General features: G+C 39.2%; 2 long non-coding RNA genes across 3 annotated transcripts in view; one reads left to right on the top strand and one right to left on the bottom strand.

The window, feature by feature from the left end:
* Positions 1 to 370, bottom strand: part of LOC146768815 (uncharacterized) — a 45021-nt gene extending 44651 nt beyond the window's left edge. The window contains exon 1 of the long non-coding RNA XR_014956851.1: positions 235 to 370. This is a non-coding gene — a long non-coding RNA (uncharacterized LOC146768815). The remainder of the gene's footprint in view (positions 1 to 234) is intronic.
* Positions 371 to 1213: 843 nt separating this feature from the next.
* LOC146768814 (uncharacterized) lies at positions 1214 to 23669 on the top strand. Of its 2 annotated transcripts, none has more exons than XR_014956853.1 (3): positions 1214 to 1350; positions 4033 to 4148; positions 6078 to 23669. It is a non-coding gene; the product is annotated as an uncharacterized LOC146768814 (long non-coding RNA). The 2 variants fall into 2 exon arrangements; XR_014956852.1 differs by having other exon boundaries at positions 5451 to 23669.
* Positions 23670 to 24432: the final 763 nt, after the last annotated feature.

The following is a 24432-nucleotide window of genomic DNA, read 5'->3' as shown; positions in this document are numbered from 1 at the left end:
GAGGAAGTGCAGGGGTGCCTGGCAGGTACCCTTGGATAACAACAATGACACCCTTTAAATATCTTGTCACCTTATTTTCCCCTTTTTGTTTCCTCTCACCATCATTGCCCCTCTCCCTCTCCTCCCCAGATAAACAACCCAGCCTCATTTACTTTTTTTAATATTGGCTCTGTTGTTACTACGTTCATAACTCTGTCAGTATTCCTGACCCCATTATTGCACACTTAATCTCACCTTTATATCCTGTGGCTGATGAGGGCATCAAGATGCTGTTGGTCTTGCCCAAGGTCCCAAAGCTCCTTTTCAGGGAGGTTTTTCCATCTCTCACATCACTCCCTCCAAACCACCTGTGAAACTCAGCCATTCTTCACGGTGCTGTTGGTAGCTCCTGTCAGCTCCTGTCACTGTTATCTGTCACATCCAGCAATTTCTCACGTCCCAGTTTCCCACATTAGTTCAGTCAGCTGGGCCTGAGGCCAGGGCTGGTCGCTGTCCTGGCTGCTTTCACTGTTTGGGGTGATTTACCAGCTCCCATCTCACACTGCAAGGCTTTAACCTTTGGTTGAAGGTTCACATAATGCTCATCAGTCTGAAACAGGAGCCTAAAGCCATCATCGCTGTACCTCTAATGAAAAATCAGAATGCATGGAACTCTGGAGTGAATAGGCTTAGGTGACAAGGGAGAAATAGAACAAACCTTGCTTTTTCCATGTCCATATATAATGGATGAGTCATTTGGCATTGTCATTATAAGCATCTTTAGCATAACCCAAATACTCCATCAAATCCAGCAACACAGCTGAGGTAAGGACTTGTGCTTCTGCCTTGAGGTTCCTTTGCTCCTGCTGCCATTTGATGACTTCTCCAGCAGGAGCTCAGTGGTCACTGGGCTCAGACAGAAGTGCAAAGGGGAGTCATGCCTCAGAGATGGAGATGGGAAAGGTCTGGCTGTTTTCATGGTTCCTTATCAGTCAGCTGGGACTCATTGCAAAATCATGACACAACTCAGCCACAGCTGGTCTGACCTCATTCCTCCTAGGCCTTGTCATCTGACAAGCACCCGAAACATTGAGATTGAAACAACAATTTCTTCTGGGGCCAGAAATCCTCTGTATACAAGGGTCATTCCCTGCCTTTGACTCATTCCAGCAGGAAGAGTGTGAGCTGCCTTTCTGCCAGAGATGAAGGTATGAGAGAGGAGAAGCCTGATGCCATCACACACTCTTCATCTTCCACTGGAGCTGGCTGCCATGCAGTATTGCTGATGTCAGATAGGATCATCCAGCTCTTCCAAGCTCAACTTCTCACCTGCCATGAGGGCACTATCAGCCAGGGTTTTGCTTAGCACAGGTAATCTAATCATGGGGATAACATGGTTTATTCCAGGACTCATTCATCCAACAAGAGCTGAGAATAAAACACTTCCTCAAACAATTTTCCCCACGTCTTTTACTGAAATGAAAACTTGAAGTGTTATACACTGAAAGGGTAAAATTCATTACATGACTGAATTAATAGCCAAAATTGTTGCCAAAGTTCTGTACCTTTTAGCTGCCATCTGTATGTTTGGAAACTGAAGAGGAGGCCTTCACAAGGTGGAGACATCACACAGTAGAGGAAGCATATCCAGATCCATGGAGAACACATCACCGATGCAGTAAAACTATTTTAAGTGCCATATCCTGACAAGTACTAAAAAGACAGAGGCAGAAACACAGCTACAGCCAGAAATTTCCACAAGTCTAATTTCAGCTTGATTGAGGGGTGATTAATGCAACCTTTGTCTGTTATTTTCTGTAACCACACAGCTCCATGAACACATACAGCTAAACCACTTGGTAGCTGGGCTAAGGGAGAAGGGACCTTGAAATTCCTTTATTTTTATTTTTTATATTTTCAGTTTTCACATTCCAGCAGCTAGAGGTTTTGGTTGCTGTCAGTTTCTTTAGATGCTTCTGGGTCAAGAGCCAGTATTAGAAATTATTTGAAAAGTAATTTTTTTTTTTAAGCAAGAAGACACTGCAGCTGTGATACAAAAAAATCTGTCTCAGAGTAGCTTACTATATAAATGCAGTTCTATCACAGTGATTGCAATAAGGACATACTATATTGTCCATAATTACATCCATATTAGAGGAAAAAAATTAGCTAAGCTGTTCAATTACATGCCAAAACTATTTCCTGAGGGATATTTATTTTGACTAATGTTAGGGTTTAAAAAATGAAATCAGTCTGGTATGGTTTAAAGTACTTGATTTTTCTCTTATGTTTGATGAAGAGATATGAAGAAAGTGAACAATTTATGTAAAGCCACTGTTAGGTTTTAGGGTGGGAAGAGTTTTTAGGGTTACAAGAGTTCCTCTCTCTTGGCTAAGAGAAGGAATTCATAAATGCAGAATGAGACAAGGTTACTGCTCTCAGGAAGAGGTATTTTTTCCCTATCTACCACAGCACTTTTCTGTGGTTTGACACAATGCCAGCCTTCACTGGGACAAAATCCTATCTCCTGAAGTACCAACTGCTATTTGGCTCTGGATACTTAGAAATATGCTCTTGTTGCTACAGTGATCTCAATATAAATCTGGTTTCTTGCCTGCTTTCTATTTCTTTAGTTGCTGTTGTTCTTAACTGCAGACTAAAATAACAGATCATATCACTCCTAAATTAGATAAGTCATAGCCTGCTAGATATTCTTTGGGTAAAGGCACAAGGCCGCTACAAACTGTTGGCTGACTTTAATACTGTCTTGTCTTTAAACCTTTGTCACAGATTTTACTGTGAAATAGAGGGAGAGGTTTATATAAACTTAGAAGTGCCAGTAAAGAATCATTGGCTAGCAGATTACAGATTCAGTTTCCCTGCAAGTTTTACTTGCTCTGAGGCTTTCCTCCCTGAAATACTGCTTTCTAAAACCAAAACAAACTAAAAAAAAAAAATCAGTCTGACCATTGTGAACTTTGAAATTTGGTCCTGTAAGCTATCACTGCACAATTTTTTGCCTATTTTGGAATTCTCCATCAAGTAGCTTAAAACTGTAAAGCACTAGGATGGTTTGTGATAAGATTGAGGATTTGGTAGCATGAAGAGTAGGGATAGATCAAAATTTAGGAAGCATATTTCATTAAAAACAAAGCATTTAATCCCCTTTCAAAAAACAGATATTGAAAAGTCTACATTTGATATATTTTTCTCCTACATTCTGGTAATGAAGTTCAACCCTCTACTTCAACATATCTCACTATAAGTACCACTTCCATAATCAAAATGCAGCAGCATCATGGTCTTTCCTTCTTTCATTAACCCCCTCTGGCAAACAATTTGAACAGGTATCAGTCTAAGGAAGCCTCTTCCTTTGCAGATTGAAACTGGTTTTTGTTCAAAAGAATTCATTCAGAGTAAGATGAACCACCTTATTTGTAGTAGCTATATAGCAGGTGTAGACAATAATTCAGTATCTCCAAAATACCAGATTTGATGCCTGAAGGTTTGGACCTTCATTCAGACTGGAGGCTTTGCCCCAGCAAAAATAGAGTTTGCAGTAGTGGGATCAGTCCTAGAGGATGGTACATGAACTGACCAATAAAACATCCTGTACCTACAGGTTTGTCCATGGATGAAACCCAGTTAGATGGAAGAGCAGGAGTCTGCCCATGCTTTCCCCACAAGAACAGCACAACAGAGGAAGGGGGTATTGCTGTTTGAAGCAAAGAAATCATTTGGGGAGAATAAAAACTTGATGATGGTGAGAGGGGAAAGGTCTAGCTTTGAAGAATTTGGAAAAGCCTTGATGGTTTTCCAAACCTTTGATGTTTGATTTGAGCCAGATCCCGAAGAGGATCCTAAAGAACCCACTCCATCAGCAATTGCTTTGATTCAGCCTTTTGGGAGAGAAGAGCTGAGTCAAGGATGTGAGCCCATTTTCAGAAGAATAAGGGAAGTCTACTGGAAGGGTAATTATGGTACTCCCAGGAGGCAGGCTCAGCCCTGGGCACAGCCTGTGACAAGTGCTCACTGCTGTCCCTCTCACTGCAGGAGCTCAGCCAGGATGTCACTGCACCTGGGCCAGTGCTTCCTGTTGGACAAAGGAGTTACACTGCCTGCCAAATCCACATCTCCCCCACTGGCTCCAGCACCTGTGAAGGAGCAAGGTAAGTTTGGAAAATTTTAACTCTAGGTGTTTCAGAAAATGTTTGTTTGATTTAGGGATGTGCAGACATTAACAAAACAATCTTCTAGAAATATGTGTCTTTGTGGTGCACTGGAGTGTGTAATGCTGTGACTGTTGTCCCCAAGCTGATGTGCTTCCCCCACAGTTGATTTTTTTGTTAAGAGCATTATATGAAACCCAGGAGACTGGGCCAGTTTCCAGCTTTGTCACAGGTGTCCTGTATGACCTATAACAAGCTGCTTAGTCTCACTGTGTCTTACTTTGGAGACTGAGGGTGATGCCTCCCTGTCCCAAAGGGACATTGTCAATACACATTCATCAGTCTTGTGCAAAGTTCTTAATGGATACTGGAAATGGGGGTGAGAGTGAACATCTCTGTTTCATTTCTCATAGCCTGATTCCATGGGAAATTTCGATTGTTCTCTCAGGCCAGCCTTCCTAAGAGCATATTAAGGCAAGGGATGCCATAAGACAACTTCTCTTTGCTCATCTTCCTTCCCTCTTTTTCCTTCTTGATATTTTTTGTTTGTTTGTTTTCTTGGCTTGTCATTCCTCTGCTTCTTTATCTATCTATCTATCTATCTATCTATCTATCTATCTATCTATCTATCTATCTATCTATCTAATTTAGGCATTACTTTTCATTGCTCAGCTATTTTCTCCATCTGCCATTTATTCCTTTCCAGTCTTTCTTTCTGCCTAATATAGATGTGCATTGAACTAAGAAATAAGGAGTTTTGCATGCCCCTTGGGCTCTCTTGTGTGCCTGCAGAATAAATAGAAATACAGGTTAAAGTACTTTTTCAATCTCCTGTTTAATGCACACTCACATTATAATAATTAGTTTGATACCAATTTTGCTGTATTTCAGGGAGCTGTTACCTGAATGGTTATACAACAGTAGTTTGTTTGGGTGACATTGCAGTGATGTGATTCAGAGTTGTGGTGTGCATATATTCTGAAATGTTGGGTTTGGGTACATGGTCAGTTCCATTGTTGGAAAACAGCTGAATGAGAGAAAATATGTGTTTATGTTAGAAATTTGTCATGCTGAAATTCATGTCTTGGCAAAAAGCCTAACAGAAATACCAGAGACAAGCCTTCTCCTCATGTGCATCTTCATCAGTACCTTCAGCATTCCTATCAAGGAAGGGGATTTTGCCTCTGTCATGTGGGGTATAAGGGGGCTGAGAGGATTTATTACATTATTTTAACGTCTGTGTTGTCTTAAGTGAAAATGAAACATGTCTTTAGCTACTTCAGCTGTTCTTTTCTTGGTTAGTGCATCTTTTAGGAGGTGTCAGTGTGAAACAGCCTGCCCAGATGGAATTCCACCTTCTCAATGCTTGACTGGTTGTTTAAAGGCACTGCTGAGTCTGCAGTGCTGTGCAGGGATGGTGTGTCTGCAAAGCACAGAGTGAGAGTGAAAACAGAAAAAAGATAAGTACATAACTGGAGTGTACCCTTGCCTAGTGATATCGTGAATAGAAATAGGGAAAAATTATTTAAAAATTAATGGCTTACAATGGAATAGATGGGGCTATTTAGTTGACTATTATTGCTTGCTATAAAAATAAATGGAGACTCTCTAAAGCAGTGTTCAAAGGAATATCAAAATTAAAGATGGTCCTTCCCCAAAAGGAATTTGCTTTCTCTATCTAATCTGAAGCATTCCTTATGGGACCAAAACAAACAAACAAAAAAAAAAAAAAAAACAATCAAACAAAAAAATGTAGCTGATATTTATTCAGTAGCTGCAGGTTTTCTGCTACTACTGCTACTGTTACAGGTTACATGTATGTGTAAAAACCATGCTGGAAATTTTATTCCAGACCTTTATACCCTATTGGCAGCACTCTCAATTCAGTATAGTTTGTTCATTCTGCTCTGCCTCTGCTTTCTGTTTCAGGTAAGTTATCTGAAGTCATGGGCCTTGAACATGAGGATGCTGTTCCTGAAAATAATCCCTAACACTCACCTCTCAGATACTGTATCTGACTCTTTTCTGCCTGTAAAATTTGCCTGGAATAGAAAAATTTGCAAGTTTATGCTACCCACAATGTGTCAGAATCAGTTAAGTAACACAGTGCCCCAATTTCTGTTGAAAAACGGGAGGAGAAAAGCAAGAAAACCAAAAGGAACAGTATGGGGTTCTTTTTTTCATCATAACTTCTTACCTTCTGCAAAATTACAGTGCAAATTTCCTGTCCTCTGGCACCCTAAACAGATGTGACTTCTAACTGCTCTGAATATGACAGTGTCCAATACTTTGTGTAATGCCTGAAAAGCCTGCAGTTTGTAAACATTCTAAATCAAAATAAAATTCCTGCAAAATCTGTTTATAGAAGATTAAAGAGCCAGGTTTGGTTTTGAATTTTTGTATCCAATAGGCTCCAAGAAAAAAAACTTGAATCCCAACACACTGACATTTTGTACATATTAGTAATATCTACTAGAATTTTTCAAATAAACTGTATTAGTGTGTGTTATCAAGAATAGGACTTGTGAGTCCAGAGTCCTGAGAGTTTCAAGGCATTCAAAATTTACGTCCTGGCTTTGTTGCTTAGCTAATGTCTTGTTTACAATGCTGCCAAGATCAGTGTAAACTGTTTGACTTGCAGAATAAATTTAGTCAAATCAAAACCATATCTTTATGCCAGCAGTGATTTTCTTCAAATGTCTTGTCTGTAGCATCCACAGAAACATTATGGAAGCTTAATATTTGGGAGGGGGTTGAGTCAAGGGAGGCAGGGGGTGATTTGCTCTTTATCTATAAATTTTATACAGCTTCAGCTTACAAATCACATTTATGTTGACACTTGAGATGCCATAGAAAGCAAATCTTATGGAAAAGGGTCTTACCTACTGATCATGTCTGAATCATCTGTCCAGAAAAGGCAACAGCAAAAAGCATTCAAATCTTTTTTCTCTTGATTTTTGAAGGGAACAAATACCTGAGTTTCCTCAGCTGTTTATGTTTCTTAAAAAAGGAAATTAGGAGAGAGGAGGAAAAAAAAAACATTAGTTGGTGGGCTGCTGGTGGCCTTGAATATTTTTGTCATCCCAAGAGCTGGCCTTAGAGAGCTTCAACAAAGCTGTAATTGGGTCTGTGGGTTTCCAAGGAAACAAGACTAATTAGAGTGTGACTGTGCTTGGGAAATATGGTCTAGCAGGTAGTGCTCTGACCAAGGTGTTCTCCCTAGCTCTCACCTCTCAGGGGTGTGCCTTTGGAGGTCAGGTAACCTCTGGAGCTGCAGGGTTTGCAGTGCTGCTCTCTGCCCTTCAGAGAAAGCAGCACATCACCTGCTCTGGCTGGTGCCTCTGGTGCTGCTGTAACCCATGGCAGCACATGACTCACTTCAGCACACAAATGCTGTTTGGATCATTTCTCTGACATGTCTTTATTTACTTGTGCCAGTGATTTACAAACTAAGTCACCCAGTGACCTTTAAAACCTGTGACTCTCTGGCTGGAGATCCCACTAGGATTTCACTCCTCTCTTACAGCACCTCTTCACAGTATCAGTCTTTAGAAGACTTCTCAAGCTTCAAATCCCCTCTTCCTGGAGCCAGTGGTTGTCTGATATCCACCTGATTCTCCTTTAATATACCAGCAGCTCTCCTAACCTGGCCTTACAATCTCTGACCCACCATTCAGACTGCAGCCAGACAACTCTGTCTTCATCCTCTGCCTTTCCTTCTGCATTCTTGCAGCCTCAAGACATTTTTTTCTTTGCTCATAATACTTCAGAAAAGTAGAGTGAGGCAGCAGTGCAGGCAGCTCTCCCAAAAAGTCCACAGCCTGTGGTAGATGGTGTCTATCTCCACCCCACTGGTGCCTGCCTGCACTGGTAACCAGGCTGGCTAATTGGAGTTTCAGAAATGACAATAAAATTCTGTCTTCTTCCTCCCAGTGTGACTTGTGCTGGCATGGTGGCTGGAGCTGTCACTTGCATCACTGAAATCTGTCCCTGCAGGATCACCACAGTCATGGCAGCTGCCTGTCTGAGTTCAGCTAAAGGAATCTCCCCTCTCAGCAACTGCAACTCCTCTGCGATCAGTGAAGAAGAAAATGAGAATTATCACAGCCCTGATCCTTCTCAGGCTTGCCAAGGTGGCATAGGCTCAAAAATAAGAAAGATTGTAGCTACTTGTGGCAAGACAGTGATGGAGGGGATAATTGGACGAAGACAAATGAGCTACTAGAAAAGAGGTGGAGAAAAAGGGAATTAATAGCCAGGATAGAAACAAGATACTTCTTGGCAACAGGAGAAAGTGGAAGAGAATAAATGGAGAAATGGTTAAGTATAAAGAAAGAGAGAGGTCAGAGAGTAGTAAGGTCAGTGGTGAGGAATGGAAAGTTAATATCCCATGGCAGAAGATCAAGGGATACCTGACAGGAGACTGCAACAGGCGTGATGCTAAAGTGGAGCACTCTCCTTTGTGCATCAGGCAGATTCCTACCCGATTTTATATGCACTTCATAATTTATTTTCCATTGGCTAATCTTTTAAAACATGCCAGTAAGTAGTGTTTTGAATTGTTTGGCTTAGAATTTCTCATGCTTTGACCAGTTGCTCACTAGTTATAGTTACTCACTACTAAAAGTTCACAGTGATTTACCTGGGAATTAATTGGATTTTGTTTTCAAGTCCTTGTCATCTGCAGTGAGCTGTCCAGACCTGAGTAGAAGAACAAACTGGCAACAAGCTCCACTTTCATAGTTGTAAGTACAAAACTAAACTGCAAAGTCACTGTAGTGTTGACAACAAAGAGAAGAAAATCTTACCAATAGTAGAAACATAAAAAGGAGACAGGGTTATTAACCTAACACATAGGCTCACAGTTCATGTCTCAGGGAAGGATTTTTTTAGCCTCTGGGCAGATAAGACTTTATTAAACTGCACTCTCAAGACTACAGTTACTTGTTACAATGTAAATGTAAAAATTTCTGAATGGTTTGACATGAGATTCAAGCCTTTTCTGAATAACAGGCTAATAATTTCTCCAAGCACTCTATTTCTCCTTTAGCAAAAGTAAAACAAATGCAAAACTTATTCTTTCTCAGATTTCATATTAGTGTAATAGAGATCCTATTTTAATAAATATTCTACCTATAGGTGCTGCTTTATAGCTGGTGTTCTCTGAAAATAAGCACTTCTGTGCTTTTTCAGGGTATAACGGTACTGTATGAAAATACAATGTCCTACAGATTCAAAATGCCATCTCACCCTCCTACTACAGATAATTTATTATAATGTTATGATATAACAAAATTTTAATGTAATTTTTGTATCAATACATATGACAGTGACAGTAATATCACATGAATCCATTATGCTCTGTATTATTATGATGAATATGAAATAATTTCACTAGGCTAAGATACTCTTTCTAAAGATTAGCAAAATTACTGCTTAGCTGCAGTAGAAGTCTCATGAGATTGTACATGACATCCACAAGGATACAACACAAATTAGTAGTGGTTAGTTCAGTGCCCGATTTCAGACGAATCAAAGAGATAAAGGCACCTAAACTGTTACTGCAGTGCAAGTCATTACTACTGCAAGCCATTACTACTTTGTTGCAGAAGCATTTATCATAGTCAGTTTTTCATTCTGAACTAATGCTTTGGTCTACATGAATTCTTTCAGGATGATGCAAAGCCTTTTGAGGAACCTGTGAAATAATGATTTGATAAATTTCTGCCAGGAAAACAGAACAAACATAGATGATACTGCAGCTGATCAGAAACACATGTCCTTGAGATAAATCTGTTGAGTGTCTGTTGAGATCCTATTCAGAGCCACCTGCTTCTGCTGGTCCCTGACATAACTTGGGAATGCTTCACTCCTTAGATTGCTGTCAGGATCCTTCACCAGGCTGTAAAAATGATACTGTGAGGTCTCATTGCTTTTGTTCCTTCTGGTACTCTGCAATGTTTGTCTCCTCATGTGTCATGGCAATACATCTTTCACCAAGGCTGCATGAATTCAAAATAAGAAACAAAACCAGCCTGTTATTCAGGCTTGTTTAGAAAAACTTAAAGCTGACATAAATTTTTCCCCTTTAGTACTAGGATTTATTTGCATAAATAAAAACTGTGATGGAATTATGGCATGAAAATCTGTACCAGCTTCCCTTCAAAATAGGAACTAGTAGCTACAGTGGATCAGAAAGGCAGGATAGTTGTTGCTAATGGACTTAAGATACAAGAGATGTACCTTTCCCTATCTCCCATAATTTAGATTCAAATTCCCAAGAATGTGTGCTCCTTGCAAGGCCTCTATAGGGCAGAACTTGTGGATAGTTTGAGAAATAAATCCATTATTTTCCTCTGCTTTATTTGCCATCACATTGTCACTAAAACTAGAGACACTGAAAAACTAGTGTATTCACCATTTCTCTGCTGAATATACAGGACTTTAGAGCAATCACTTTTAAACCCTCATTTTAATGTTGCTTGAAAGCATTCAGAGGTTGTAGCAAAAATATTCCTCATGATCTTAAACAGACAGTGGGAAAATCATGGTGTGGAAAAAACTGATCATATGGGCTCTTCATTGGCTCACCAGTTTTGCAATAATGATTAGAAGAAAACCTGCACTCCAGTGGCACAAGCATTAACTGTAAATATAAGTTGACACCAGCACTTTCTAAAGGATTTGTAAGATTCAGTGTAGTGAGTGTTTATGAAAATTGCTATGAATATCCCAGCTTTATACAGGAGCATAGTGCAGTTTGCAGGAATATTAGCCTGGAGAAGATAAACAGACCAATTCCCATTTTGGCTAAACAGGTATAAAACTGGAATAACATGATTGCACTGAGAGGAACTTGATTATATCAATGGGAGCAATATTTGTTTATTGCAATAGAATTTCCTAGGTCATCTTCTCTAATGTGGAAATTTGGATGCTTCTCTTTAAGATGTTTCTTCTGTAACGTGGAAACACACTTTAAAAATAGAAGCATATATTTGACAGCAGTGTGCTTAGGGAAGGCTGATCTTACTGAGATTGTTAGTCCTACAGATATGCTACAGCACATTTCCTTTATAGTATTACATTGTGTAAATTTTTTGATAGTATTACATTGTGTAAATTGCTTAAACTCAACTCACCTGTCAAGATAACTGGAACAGAAGTAATCTGAGTGGGTTCATTAAAAGGTTCTATTGATGCTTTTCAGGTATTAGCTTTAAATAGCTCATTAGAAGACTCCAGTCATTTGTGCAAAGCAAGAAGACCCTATTGCAGTATAAACTTCTATAAACTCATCTGCAGTACAATGAATGAAACTCACATGAGGCCTGTATTTTCTTTCATTTAAACTGTGATGTTTTTTTTGTCTAAATGGATTGGGGATTGAAAACAACTCACAAATATCCATAATTATTTATGCCAGAATAACAAATGATGGGAGACAGTTCTACATACTCTGTCAGAGAACAAATCAGGAAAGTACTTTCTACAAGGCTGTATTAATATTTGTCAATATGCATAGATTAAAGTTTACAGCTGGATTTGCCTAGTAGCTTGCTTATCCCCTAAATGAAGAAGAATCTGGTAAATGACAAACTCCTGCTTTCTGACCAAGAGCTCCTTCCCCACAAAGCTGTGCAGCCACAGGAAGCTGCAGGAACAGTCTGTATCCATTGTCTTCAACGTCAACACTGATTAAGGACAGAATTCTGTGCCTGATCTTTGAAAACCCTAAAGTGACATAAATGATACCTTAAAAACTAGGTGTAAAAGGGAAACTTTTTCAAGTGAACAGGGCCAGGTGGTTTAGGAGAAGGATTTCTGACTTAGATGAGTTCTTGTTTAAACGTCGTTGCAGAAGAACATTTTGCTCTTCATTTTTTAGATATTACTGCCTGAAACAATTCTTGCTAAAGGACATTAGTTTCTAGTCAGGGAACATCTGGTTTCACACTTACAGGTCCTGGCAAAAAGAGAATCTATTGAGCCAAGAATAGTATCAGGAAACAGGGAGCTCAGATCTCATCTACCTCTCATCAAACAGAGTGTGAATTCCAGCAAAAGAGATAAGCCTCCAGTGTTATTAAAGATACTAGCTGGTTTTCTAAAACAGAACAGCAAAATCTGCATTTAAAGTGCATTTGATTGATAGTGACCAGATTGTTTCTGAGGTCCAATAGAATAACAAAGACAGCAGAGGAGTGTTCAGCAAGCAGCAGCAGCAGCAGTTTGGGTGACAGATATGCAGCTTGTGGGATGGACCTTTGGGCTTGGTTTGAATTCACAAAAGGGTTGAGTTCAGAATGTCACAGTTGCATGCTTCTTGAAAAAATATAACTAAGTGTAGAGTTCAAATTCAGACTCCAGAATATCAGAGAGAGTTAGGATGGATGCAGGGAAGGAAATGGGGAAAGAGGGGCATGGAAGTCAGGGATGAGGAAACCTGGCATGGGCAGAGAAGAGTGTAAGCCACAGGGCTGCTGATATGCAGCAGGAGCAGACCTGGAGCCCTCTTTAATGAACATGCCTTGAGGAAAATGAGTGTCTGTCAGTCTGTCAAGAGCAGAAAAAGGCACAAACCCCCTCCTGACAGGTAAAGCAGGTGTTGATGTGTAAGAAGGGGCAGCAGCAGCAACTCCACTCCTCTCAGAGAGTTGCTACAAACTTCCAGGGAAAGGTTCTGAAGGTGTCTAGTGGCATGCAGAAGAGGAATGCAGATCATCTGTGGCTCAAGCTCAGCCTACAGAGAGAAAGGTTCTTGTCTAGTCCAGCATTTTAGGGCTACCTCAGCACTGGAAAGGAGAAACAAGATCTCTGATGGCAAAGGAACTTTTCTGGTGAGGAATACCTTATAGTAAACTCTTATCATGAGTCCCAGTATCTTTCTATATAGAATTTTAAAGCCCAAGAGCAGCTTTGTACTCTTCACTAATCAAAAGGGAAGGAAGAGGAAGAGCTATGACAGTTTTTTTCCTTTGGAATTTATTTATATAGCTACAGAAAAAGTGGAAGATTATTTCTGGCTCGAGAGTATTTCTCTTGGTTTCATTTTCAGGTTATGATAGCAATTTTTCATTTGCTTTACTCACTTTAAAAGACAAAAATTAAGTCTTGTAATTTTTATAATTTCTAGTGGAACTTCATTAGGGCTACGGAGTTGTCTTGTAATTATTGTGAAAAAAAACCTTATTAAATTCTTGTGGCACAATTTTTCATAATCAAAGCCATCATCTTGAATTTCAAATCTCAAATTTAATTAGCAGAATTCGTAATTAGGAAGGTAGAAGACAAATATTGTTTTGCTTTCAAACTGGGAAACTTTGATCCATTATGGAAATACATATGGAGCCCTACAGTACCTGCTGCAAATATCTGCTCTCAAAATGATACCCTTTTTCTCTCTCTTTCTGAGTAAGTGAATACCATTACCACAGTGTTTGCCAAGTGCTCAGGAAATATTTCTGCTAAGTATAAGCAATGCTATACTAATGTATACAGACATGTGAACTGTGTATTGAGATTATTTAGTTACACTAAATTTCCATGGTGACCAACAACTGTGCTTTAAGATAGTCACACAAGTCTAGTGAGCATTATCAGTATTGTCTGTGCAACCAATAAAACCCCAGAATGTGAATACTTTTTCCTGAGGTATGTAAATTACAGCAGGCGTGATATGAATAATACATCCTGTGCACATTAGCACAGGTTTTCAAATGCAAAAGAGATTCTATATGCACAGATAAAATGGGCTTCTTGGAATGTTATATCAGTGGAAAATCTCATTTAGGCAGTGGAAAGAAAATGTGTAACCATTAATATGAGTTAAACAGATGTAGAGATCTGAAAGTCCTAAAAGAAGAAAAAACCCAATTTCAGATATCTGAAACTAGTTCTTTATTTGGGACATCATCTTGAGAATCCTATTCTCTGAGGTTTTTCATGTTTTTACATCTATCAGAGTAAGGCCCCTATACTGGCAGAGAGACCCTTATTACAGCAATTGCTAATGTTGTGGCTGCTGAAAGCATATGTCAGTGTAATATAACAATTGTTCCTCCTTCTTCCTCTTCAGTTTTCTCATTTATTTGCTCTTTTGGTTCACTTTCATCCTAATAAATATGCATGTGCTTATGCAAAATGATAAAAAAAATAACATCCTTTCTATTTTACATTTTCAAACCTAGGAAAGAATAAGAATGTTGTAAGTCATTAGTTTTAGATGGAAAAGGCAAAAATTGCAAGAGATTTTCCCATCCTGGAAAAGAAGAAAAAAGAAACACAATATGGCAGGTGCTGGTGGCACTTAGTGTTCACTGGAGGGATTTCAAATGGCAAGTAAGGGTGTGCAGTGGGCTTAGGAACAGAAGAGGAACAGAAGGAAGGATCAGAATGGTAGGAGAATCCAGCAAAAGAAACCTGTGATAGACTTTGAAAACTGAGTATTTTAATTTAAATATTTTACCTCACTATGTTTAAACCTGCAGGTCTTCAGCCAGTACCTTGGGAAACTATTTTGACTGTTTCTGGCAATTTTTTCCCCCTTATAATTTTCCACAATTCATCTGATTTCTGCTACTTGTAGAGGTGTGTTACAACTCTTTCTTCCTGGGCTCAGCACAGCCCCTCCCATGCTCAGATTGAGCCCAGTAGTTCATGCAATAACCTGCAGGATGACCAGACAACTGTGTTAGACCTGGAGATAATTTGACCACTCCTGGGTGTTTCCCAGAGATGTGTCTCTCACCACCTCTGTCATCAGAGCTGTGTGGTTTCATCAGGGCACATATTCAGGATCCAGTTCTTAAGCAGGTAGAGGCAACAAAGAGAGCAGCCCTCACAATTCCTCACCATCCTTTTGTTAACCATTCATAGAATCACAGAAACTCTTAAATTAAAAGAATATCCAGCCCAGCTCCTTACCCTGCACAGGATTTTAAGTCAGTTTTGTAACCCCTGATCCCTATGTCAAAAATCATTCTGACAACATCTAAATCTTCCTCCAATTCTAAAATTCCTGTGTACACACTCATGTTGCTTTGAAATGCAATCCATCACCCTGGTTCTGCTATGTGAAGTCATTTTTTAAAGTAGCATTAAGGGAGCCATTCTCTCTTGTTGCTAGTTCATCAATAATACAGTGTAAGACAGATTTACATCTGACTGTTTCTTAAGTCAGAGGCAGGATGTGACTTTGCAGTAGGATGAGAAATCTTGTAGTAAGGGCTAGGACCTTAAGAAAACTCAATGTTCATGGCTTCATTCTGAAAGGGACTATTCAAGGATGGCCAAGGCAGAACTTGACAGCTGAGATCCACATTGACCTGGAATGTGAGAAGAGAGCTGAAATTAGCAGCTTCCAGAGAAGAATGGGAAGATGGAGCCCAGCAGTAACACAATAAAGGCTGTCAGGAAGCCCTGAGTTAATTTATGTTCAAATGCTACACGAATCTGGTGTGTGAACACCAGATAGCAAAGATGAAAGAGCAGATGAATGGAGCCCATTTCTTGGTGCACACCTAGAGTGAGCTGCACTCATTTATCAAAGCAATATTTTAAAGACTAAAAATACTTCATGGAATTATTCATTAAATAATAATTTTAGTTTTGACATACTACTCCTGCAGAGATCATAGACAGAACTCTTCTGCCTTTGCTTTAGTTCTTGATATCTTCTCCCCAAATACAGCTCTGCATGTTCTATTACTATTTAAAATATATGAATCAAGGGTAAATTATCATTATAACAAAGAACTGTTAATATATTTATAGGAAGATCCAGGGTTATGTTCTCTTTAAAGTACAAATATTATCTTTTACCTTTTGTGAAAAAAAGTTATTAGAAATACACATTTGTGACCTAGTACTGCTATTCTAAAGGTAACCATTTTTTTCTTGTTAGTATAAGTGCAGTGCATTCTACTGCAAGTGTAGAATCTTGAGAAGGCATGATGATAATCTCTGAGATTTAAGGTTTGTAGATTTGCTCAATCTATGCATAAGGCACCTGGTTGTTCTTCAGCAATTTTAAATCATGTCAATACAGGAATAAATACTGAAGGCAACAAACCATCAGGAAAGACACTGTGACTATCTGTGCAATCATACAATCCAACAGAAGTAAAACAGGAAAAGCAGAGATTTAGTTTGAATCAGATTTAAATTTCCAAATTACTTATATCTTAAAGCTGACACTTTCATGTGGCAAATAATTCTTTTGGGGGGTGGGGGGCACAACTGAAAATAATTGTCTTCCTAAAGAGAATTTCTGCAGTACTTCAGAAATTTATATTACTAGTTACATGTGTGAAAGGTTAAATGTGTACTGGATTCTGAAGTCTTTGCCTTCTACAATTAGAATAAGGATATACCAATTTTTAAAGTGCAAGGTTTATATAAACTTTCCCATAATTTTAATATTGCAAACAAGTTAAAAACAGAAACCAATGTTGAAACTGTAAAGAAGCCACACGAGAAATCTTCAAAGTAAAAATATGAGTCAATTCACATACAGTGATTCCTGAAAATTTAATAGTAATCCTAAATAAACCACTTGCATAGATAACTTTATGATTCTAGTATATTTTATTTGATGTAAAATTGCAACTCCATGTTTTGATTTTAAAGCTGTCCCAAAATTTAAGGTCATCACAATGTTCAGATTATGTCTGCCAAAAATAGGGCATTTTTATCTCTGCAGCATGAGGTGTGAAAATGATTGCGAAGGGTGTATATGGGCTGGGAACAGCCTCCTATTGTCATAGCAAAGAATCTTTCCATACAGAGTTTTGGTTAATGAGATTTTAGAAGCAATTTAAATCCGCAAACTAAAGGAACAATCTAAACATGGTTTGTGGAATTGATTTCACTGCAACAAGATTAGATTTAGATGTGGTGCATGCTCCTTTCTTTTTTTGGTAGAGTAGAAATATAGATATTATTTTTTTTCTTTTTTTTTTAAATAAAATTAAAAGATGTTTCTAAATTTATTTTTATGGATTGACTGGTTTTTACTGAAAAACAACCTATTGAGTAGGATCTGTAATTATTAGAGCTTGTGTATATTTACAAAGTATGTTTTTTCCAACAATACAGCTCAGTTATCATAAAATATAGAAAGTATATATAAAATATAAAAATTACTCAAGTTTGTTCACAGTTTCTTATAAAACTAATAACTCCAGGCAATAATGTCAACTCTTCAGATACATTCAGTCTCTACAAAAAACCAAAGATAATCTCTTCACCCTTCCCTTCCTAAGCAGCTCTTAGGAGGAGTATGTGCTGCAATATCGATTCCAGCACAGATTTCGGCTGGTGACTGTGGCCAGAAATTTCCTTGCTGTGACCAACATCCAGGAAGAGGTGAGCTCCTGAGCCCAGGTGCTGAGAGGCCAGCCAGGGATGGATATTGCTGCTGCTCAGGCTTGGGGTGGGTGAGATGCTCTCCCAACCTTTGCACACCTTGTGTAGGGCATTTCATCTCTGGTTAGCTCATCATAACTGTGAGAAATTATTTTCATCACCTTCCAAATTTCCTCCCCTCCCACCATACCTCAAGGGAAAATGAATTAAACTCCTAGTTTTATTTTCACACAAACTAGTTTTGTTTCCACATAAAGTGGGTACTCGCACTAAAAACTTTATTTTCTTTTTATGCTTTTACCTACAGGTGGCAAAGTTAGTTTGGGGCATCAGAGAAGTGACCAATGAAGGGATGTCAGTGCCTGCATAAGACAATGAAAAGACCTAAGCTGAGCAACTAAGTTTTTTCTCACAGATGTACAATTTGTAACAATACCTGTGACCTTGCTATCAAAGAAACCCCAAATGTTTAAATGAAGTCAAGGAGTCTAGACAACTTCTCCAACCTTACTGAGCACCTGGAATCCACATCTGAATTAAAAAATAAAAAAATTACAAACCACCTTTGATTTGAAAACTTGCTGAAACTGCCAGACTGCAATGGGGGAGTAGCAAAGTATGCTTTTTATTCTCTCTCAAAAATGGGCATGTGTACTGTTGGAAAAAGAGCCAGGTGTGACCTCGGGTCTGATCCAGGGCAGATCTTCTTCGGCATGACCCAGTACTGTCAGCATTCTCTCACTGGAGATTTGCTAAAGCTGCAGAGGAAAAAAAGGTCATGTGAATTCTGATTATCCTTGGATTTTCACAGTTTCAATGTAGCTAAGGTGTCATGAAATCCTGCAGTTCTCCATGGGTCTAGAGATTTCTCCAGTCACCATTTGGAGTAGCTCCCTCAGAAGAGCTGTAATTGACTCTGCCTCTCACCAGAAAAGTATGTGTTAATGCTGTTTTGCCCAAATCCTCAATTATAGCCCAGAATGTTTGATTACGTCTTTCAGCTTTACTTGTTAGTGCTGTGCAATACTTGTGTTCTGCCTTGTTAGAGGAACACTAATCTCATAAAATGGTTTAAGATCTTATTATTTGTATTAACCTAAAACTATTTGTGTAACCATATCTGAAAATAAGGGATATTAGAATCTTTTTAATATGCAATTTAATATCAGGAAAGACTTCAGGACTCGGGGAAATGAAATTTTGATCAACCAGTCAAAATAATTTGATGAGTTTCCCTTATTTTACATTCAAAGCACAAAGCATCAGTGGCTTAGGGCTAAGGGAGAATTGATGGTTTCAGTAACAAAAACAATACATGAAACAGAGGAAGCTCTTAAGTACCTTGAAGCTGGAAAATACATGGGTTGGGCTCTGTTCTGCTTTACCTTCAAAGAATTAAAAGCAAGTCCTTTCCTACAATTATGAGACTGGAATTGAAAATGCATGTGTCACAAGCCCTGCTGTTATGTTCTACAGCCCAGCAGAGTGCTTTGAAGGAAGCTTAGTCTGCTCCTGCCTCTGAAGTGCAGAGTTCCTTGAATAGACACTTCTCTTGAACAAAACATCCCCACGAATTAATACAAGTCACACTCTGTAAGTCGGCTTAGAAAGAGCTTTCAGGGCATTTCCTCAAAAGGACCTCAGTGTGTGCTGCCATGATAAGCTCAAGTCCTCTGGGATATTGCTCTTCCTTTAAGAATGCTAATAATTGAGCCACCTTTTTGTCATTTGAGGTTTTATAGGCAAGCAAGCCGGCAGATGTGATTAACTTTGGGATACATTTGCTCTCCCCCAAATATCCAGCTTGCTAATGAGTGTTTGAGGATCAATAACCTAGCAAGTCCTCACTGTTGGGAGTAAGAGCATGGCAAGTGCTGTGTGAGGCAGGTTCTCAGCCCACACCTGAGACAAAGAAAGAAAAAGGCGTGATTTTTTAAATTTTTTTTTTTTATTCCTTAAACCCTTGTAACTGCTGCAATGGCTTAATTCTTCCAACACTGGATGTTGTCTTTTATTAGTGAATTATTAGAGCATTAAGAAGCATATTCAGAGAGACTCTCTGCAGCCTTCAAGTGCCTACAGGCAGCAGAGAGGGAGATTACTGCAGGGGGCTGGATTCAGCATTCCTAAAGTTAGTCTCTTGCTCCAAATCATCCTGTGGAGAAGCCTTCATTACTTTAGGCCTTAAAGGGAATACAGCAGACTTTCTTCCCAAGGCTAATGTTAACCTTCATGAATATCTTTCTTTGCTTCCCCAGAGAGACATCGTTTTAGATCACTGTTTTAAATGGAAGCTGATTTTCTTTGTCTGTGAATGCAATGAATGAAACAAAAAAGCACCTTACTGCAAGGGTTTTTTTTTCCATGCAGTGTAAATATTTGCTTCCAAGCTGTAGGTTTGTCAGTCAGATTTTAGTCTGAAGAAAATATTTGCCACCAAGATAGCAACCCCAAACATAAATAAGATTTATAATGGAAATAATAGTTCTTACTCTAGCATTATGATCACATACCTATATAAAAAGGTGCAGCCCTCCTGTTGTATAATATACTATTGGTCCTGTTATGTGACCTAATTAAAACTCTACCTCATGGATGTCCTTGTCATGCCTGCCAGAATATTAGGGTAATATAGGAGTTCCCCAAGGAAGCACGTGTGAAACTGCAGACAGAAATCAAATGCCAGCTTTCACACAAGAGGGCTCACTTAGACGTTGTGAGTAGGAATCCTCAACTCATACAAGTTAAGTGCCATATAAATTCCATAGTGATGCAAACCACCCACTGCTTCACTCTGAAGCACCTGGAGTGTTCTGCTTTCCTCAGGTAATCCTCCAAAAAAATAAGGGAAGCAATGTGTAAATACAACTTCAGTGTAACTACTGTTTTAAAATTTGTCAGACAAGCATTTCTGTGCTCTCAATCACTTCGTCTTGTGCTCAAAAAAATGTTTTATTGGTTAGCCAGTTAAAGCTGCTACCTCACAAATCAAACAAATAATAATCAGAGGGTACCAGGAGATGTGCAGGTCCATGGCCCCATGCTAATCATCTGTGTGCACGCAGTGGCTCAGAAGAATACCTGGAAACTGGCCAGCTGTCAAGCCTATAATCACTCAAACATCAAGGATGGTGATTTGTGAGTGGGCCCCTAACCCTTTAGTGAGAAAATCAAATTATAATTGCATGCATTCTACAAGAAATGACTGCACTGAGCAGCTGAAGAGCCTCCCTCTTTCTGAAATACATTTGCAGAAGGTATTTATTGACTCCAGTTCGATCCCAACTGAGTTCAGAAATCTGAAGTTTGAAGTACAAGTAGTTAATACAAATGATCAGTGGTAAATATTCTGGCTTGTTTTAAAATGTACTCATTTCTCTCCCTTCAGAAAATCTGGAGAGGTGGGAAAAACAAGCTTGTTGTGGGTAACCACTGGACAGCATGGTGTCCTCAGTGCTCAATACAGAAAAGGTCAGAGTACAGTGAGGACTTCTAGGGGAAAGAATTTCAGATTTTCCAGAGCTCAGTTGCTACTTCTTTTTGCCAAAAGGAGTTTATAATCAGTTTCACACTCCCCAAGCATTCTTTCATGGAAGAGTGATGTAAAAAGTAGGGTGGCAAAAGCAGCTGTACCTTCACTTTGGGAAAAAATAATCAAATTATTTGGCTTCCAATTCTTAAAAATATACCATGCGAGTTCTAAATCCTTCAGCTGCTGCATCCTCAAAAGATGACTGAGACAAAATTTTGGAAAATATATTTGCGTATTTACACTTAGTAACATTATTGAAGTGCAAAATAGTGGTCAAGAAACCAAACTGTGACATCAAATTCTCATCTAGGTTGCTGGATGACTGAGACAATAATTTTGGAAAATATTTTTGCATATTTACACTTAGTAACATTATTGAAGTGCAAAATAGTGGTCAAGAAACCAAATTGTGACATCAAATTCTCATCTAGGCTGCTGCCAGCTAACCTCTGGGATTGCAGCCTGCTGGGTTTCAGTGTGGGTTTTGTTCTTTATTATTTTGATGTGGCATTGCTAATGAGTTGTGAAATGTCTTGTGCTGAGCATTGAGTGCCTTGAGCACATTCCTGCCTTTGGCAGTTGTGGGAGAGGGTTATGGCAGAACTGCATTTTGCCATCTGGATGGTTCCTTTCCAGAGGCCCTGCAGGGACAGGGAGATTGTAAATCTTTACTTGGCACTTTCAAAGGGTTAACAAAGGAATTAAAAAGATTCATTAGCATCAGAGAAGGATGGCAGACAGCCCCTGTGCTACACACGTTGGAGTTTGAGACAATGTTGGCTCTAAGGAGTTGAGAGGCTGAGGACAAGTAAAACATAGCAGGTTTTGCAGGCAAAGACAGTTACCTTAATGAGAACATGGACAGTGCTGAAGGACTGGAGCACAGTACAAGATTCCTGATAAGGCTATCTGGACACGGGGGCAGAGAGGACAGATCACTGAGGAGGAGGAAGGAACCAGTTTATAACCTTGTGCAGCAGTATTAGAAAGTTGCTAATAATGAATTTTGCAGCTCTGTTCAGTTTTTGGATTTGAATTCCATTATATAGTTTTTGAAGTGATAGCTACTGAAATCCCAATCTTATTTTGGATACTTATAATTCCATGCTCAAGAAGCAGAGAAATTTAAACCATTACTGTGCACACAAACAACATTAAAAGGACTTTATTAAGCTTGTGGAGATGAATAATATTCTTTAATGCATTTCTGTGCATGTGTGCAATTTACTTGGCATTTTGTTTCTCAAAACTATTTTCATCTCAGGGATTCATATTGATATTTGCATAGGTCAGCAGTAGACTGGGAATCATTAAAGCAGCAGAATGTGTCACTTTATCTAATGAAGTATTTACCACTGCCAGCAGCAATATTGGTGTGAGCCCACAATAGCTTTGCCAGTGCTTTTCATAAGCATTTATTGGACAGCAAAGAAAAGGTGAGACTTGGGACTCTGAACTTCTGTCTCAACAAGGGGTGATACATTTCAAGGGACAGAAACTTCCCTCATTGCTCCTTTCCCAACCCACAGTTTCTAAGCTGTTGTGGTTGATCTTTCCCAGGTGTTAGTCCTGAGTAGTCTCCCTAGTAGTCCATACAGGTGGGGTTCATCTCACTCAGTGATATTGGGTTTCTGTGGCCAATTTTTTTTTAAAGGGGGAGGAAATGCAATGCAAATGTCTATGTCTATGTCTAAGAGCCTCTTATAATCAAGTATAGGACAGTATGTGTTTAACCTATTTAAAGAACATCTATTTTAGGCTGAGATGTGTTGTGCATTGCTGGTGTCTTAAAGCACCTACATGGTTTAATTGAAATAATTACTAGTTACCCCAATTCCAGAACAAGTGTACTTCTTATTCTCTCTTTTTTTCTACTGAATCTTCTCCAAGCATCAGCTCTTCAATGTTCTCCTTGATTCAGTTTCTGATCAGTGATAGCTTGGGAGTCAACAAGTCCATTTGACTGGTACCTGATCTTCCTCCTCTTCCTGCCTTTCTTTCTCTGCCCTCATGTGGTTTTCTTTGCACAAGGATGATAAAGACCCTTGGAGAGGAGTAGCCCCATGAGGAGAGGCTGAGGTTCCTTGGTCTGTTCAGCCTGGAGGAGACTGAGGGGAGACCTCACTGCAGTCACAGCTTCCTTGTGAGGGGAGAGGAGGGGCAGGCTCTGATCTCTGCTCTGTGGTGACAGTGACAGGACCCCAGGGAATGGCCTGAAGCTGTCAGGGGAGATTTAGGTTGGATATTAGGAAAAGGCTCTTCCCCCAGAGGGTGGTTGGGCATTGGAACAGCCTCCCCAGAGCAGTGGTCACAGCACTGCATAACACATCTTGACTTTGCCTACACTGCTGAATAAAAGAGGAACAGGGACTGATTTCTGGCTCCCAAGGTCCAAGTACCATGGGCAGGCTTGTGGCCACAAGACCAGATCCCATTAGAGCAGATAGTTTGAATCTTTGACCTGTCCTGAGGCCCCACATCTTGTCTGAGTCTCATGTGGTCCTAAAACAAATGGATTATTTTGTGTGTGGCTCTTTGCAGGCCAAAGGCCTGCAAGGAATTGATCTCCATGCAGCTCTTTGGAGAGTTCTGTTCATACCATGTAAAGGAGGGCATGAATTTCATGCTATAGGGCATGACAAAAGGATATATAGGTGTAAGGACACAAAATATATAGTTTGTGCACACAAAGCTTGGGGACATGTTAGAAGACTTTTTTAGGTGCACAAGACCAAACAGTGTAATCATCTGCTCAACAGTATCTTTTTGTACCAGTTCTGGGAATGAACAGTCTACCAAATTTTATATCATGTTTTGGGAGGTCAATTTGGAGGATTGGAATGCAGTACTCAGCCTTCCTTCTCTTTCTTCTTTAATTTAGATATATAGACATATCCACAGAAATCTCAAATTCTTTCTAAATGTGCTAGCTCAAGCATAAGAAACTGTGTAGTTATTTAAGCATAAAAATGGGAACTTACTAATTTGTTCTACTACTTGAATCAATGTTAGCTTTCCAATCATGGAGTAGCAAAGCTGTAAGTCTCCATTAGCCATGTATGGGGACTTGTATTTTTATATAGTTACATCTGTATTAATATTTGCATCAAAATTTTCTATCTAGACACAAACCAGATGCACAAAACAGTACCATCCATCCTCTGCCAAGTGTGAAAACCAAAAGCATAAAAACACAATAAAAGTCATAATTTTCAGAAATAAATATAAGTGCAGACTAGCATTTTTTCTGTAGTTTCAATTAAAAGAAGAATTAAAATAAAACAGTTTAGAGTTGCTCTGCTGGGCTAATTCCTGCTCAATGCTCTCCAGCACTGCCCAGGATTCTTAGTGCAGCAGGTGCCTTTGGGAGAAAACAGTAACTCA

This window comes from Lonchura striata, chromosome 1, assembly GCF_050655825.1.
Source record: "Lonchura striata isolate lonStrDom1 chromosome 1, ASM5065582v1, whole genome shotgun sequence".
Classification (NCBI taxonomy): domain Eukaryota; kingdom Metazoa; phylum Chordata; class Aves; order Passeriformes; family Estrildidae; genus Lonchura; species Lonchura striata.
Note: the sequence above shows the minus strand (reverse complement) of the source record. Positions and strands in the feature narration are given on the sequence as shown.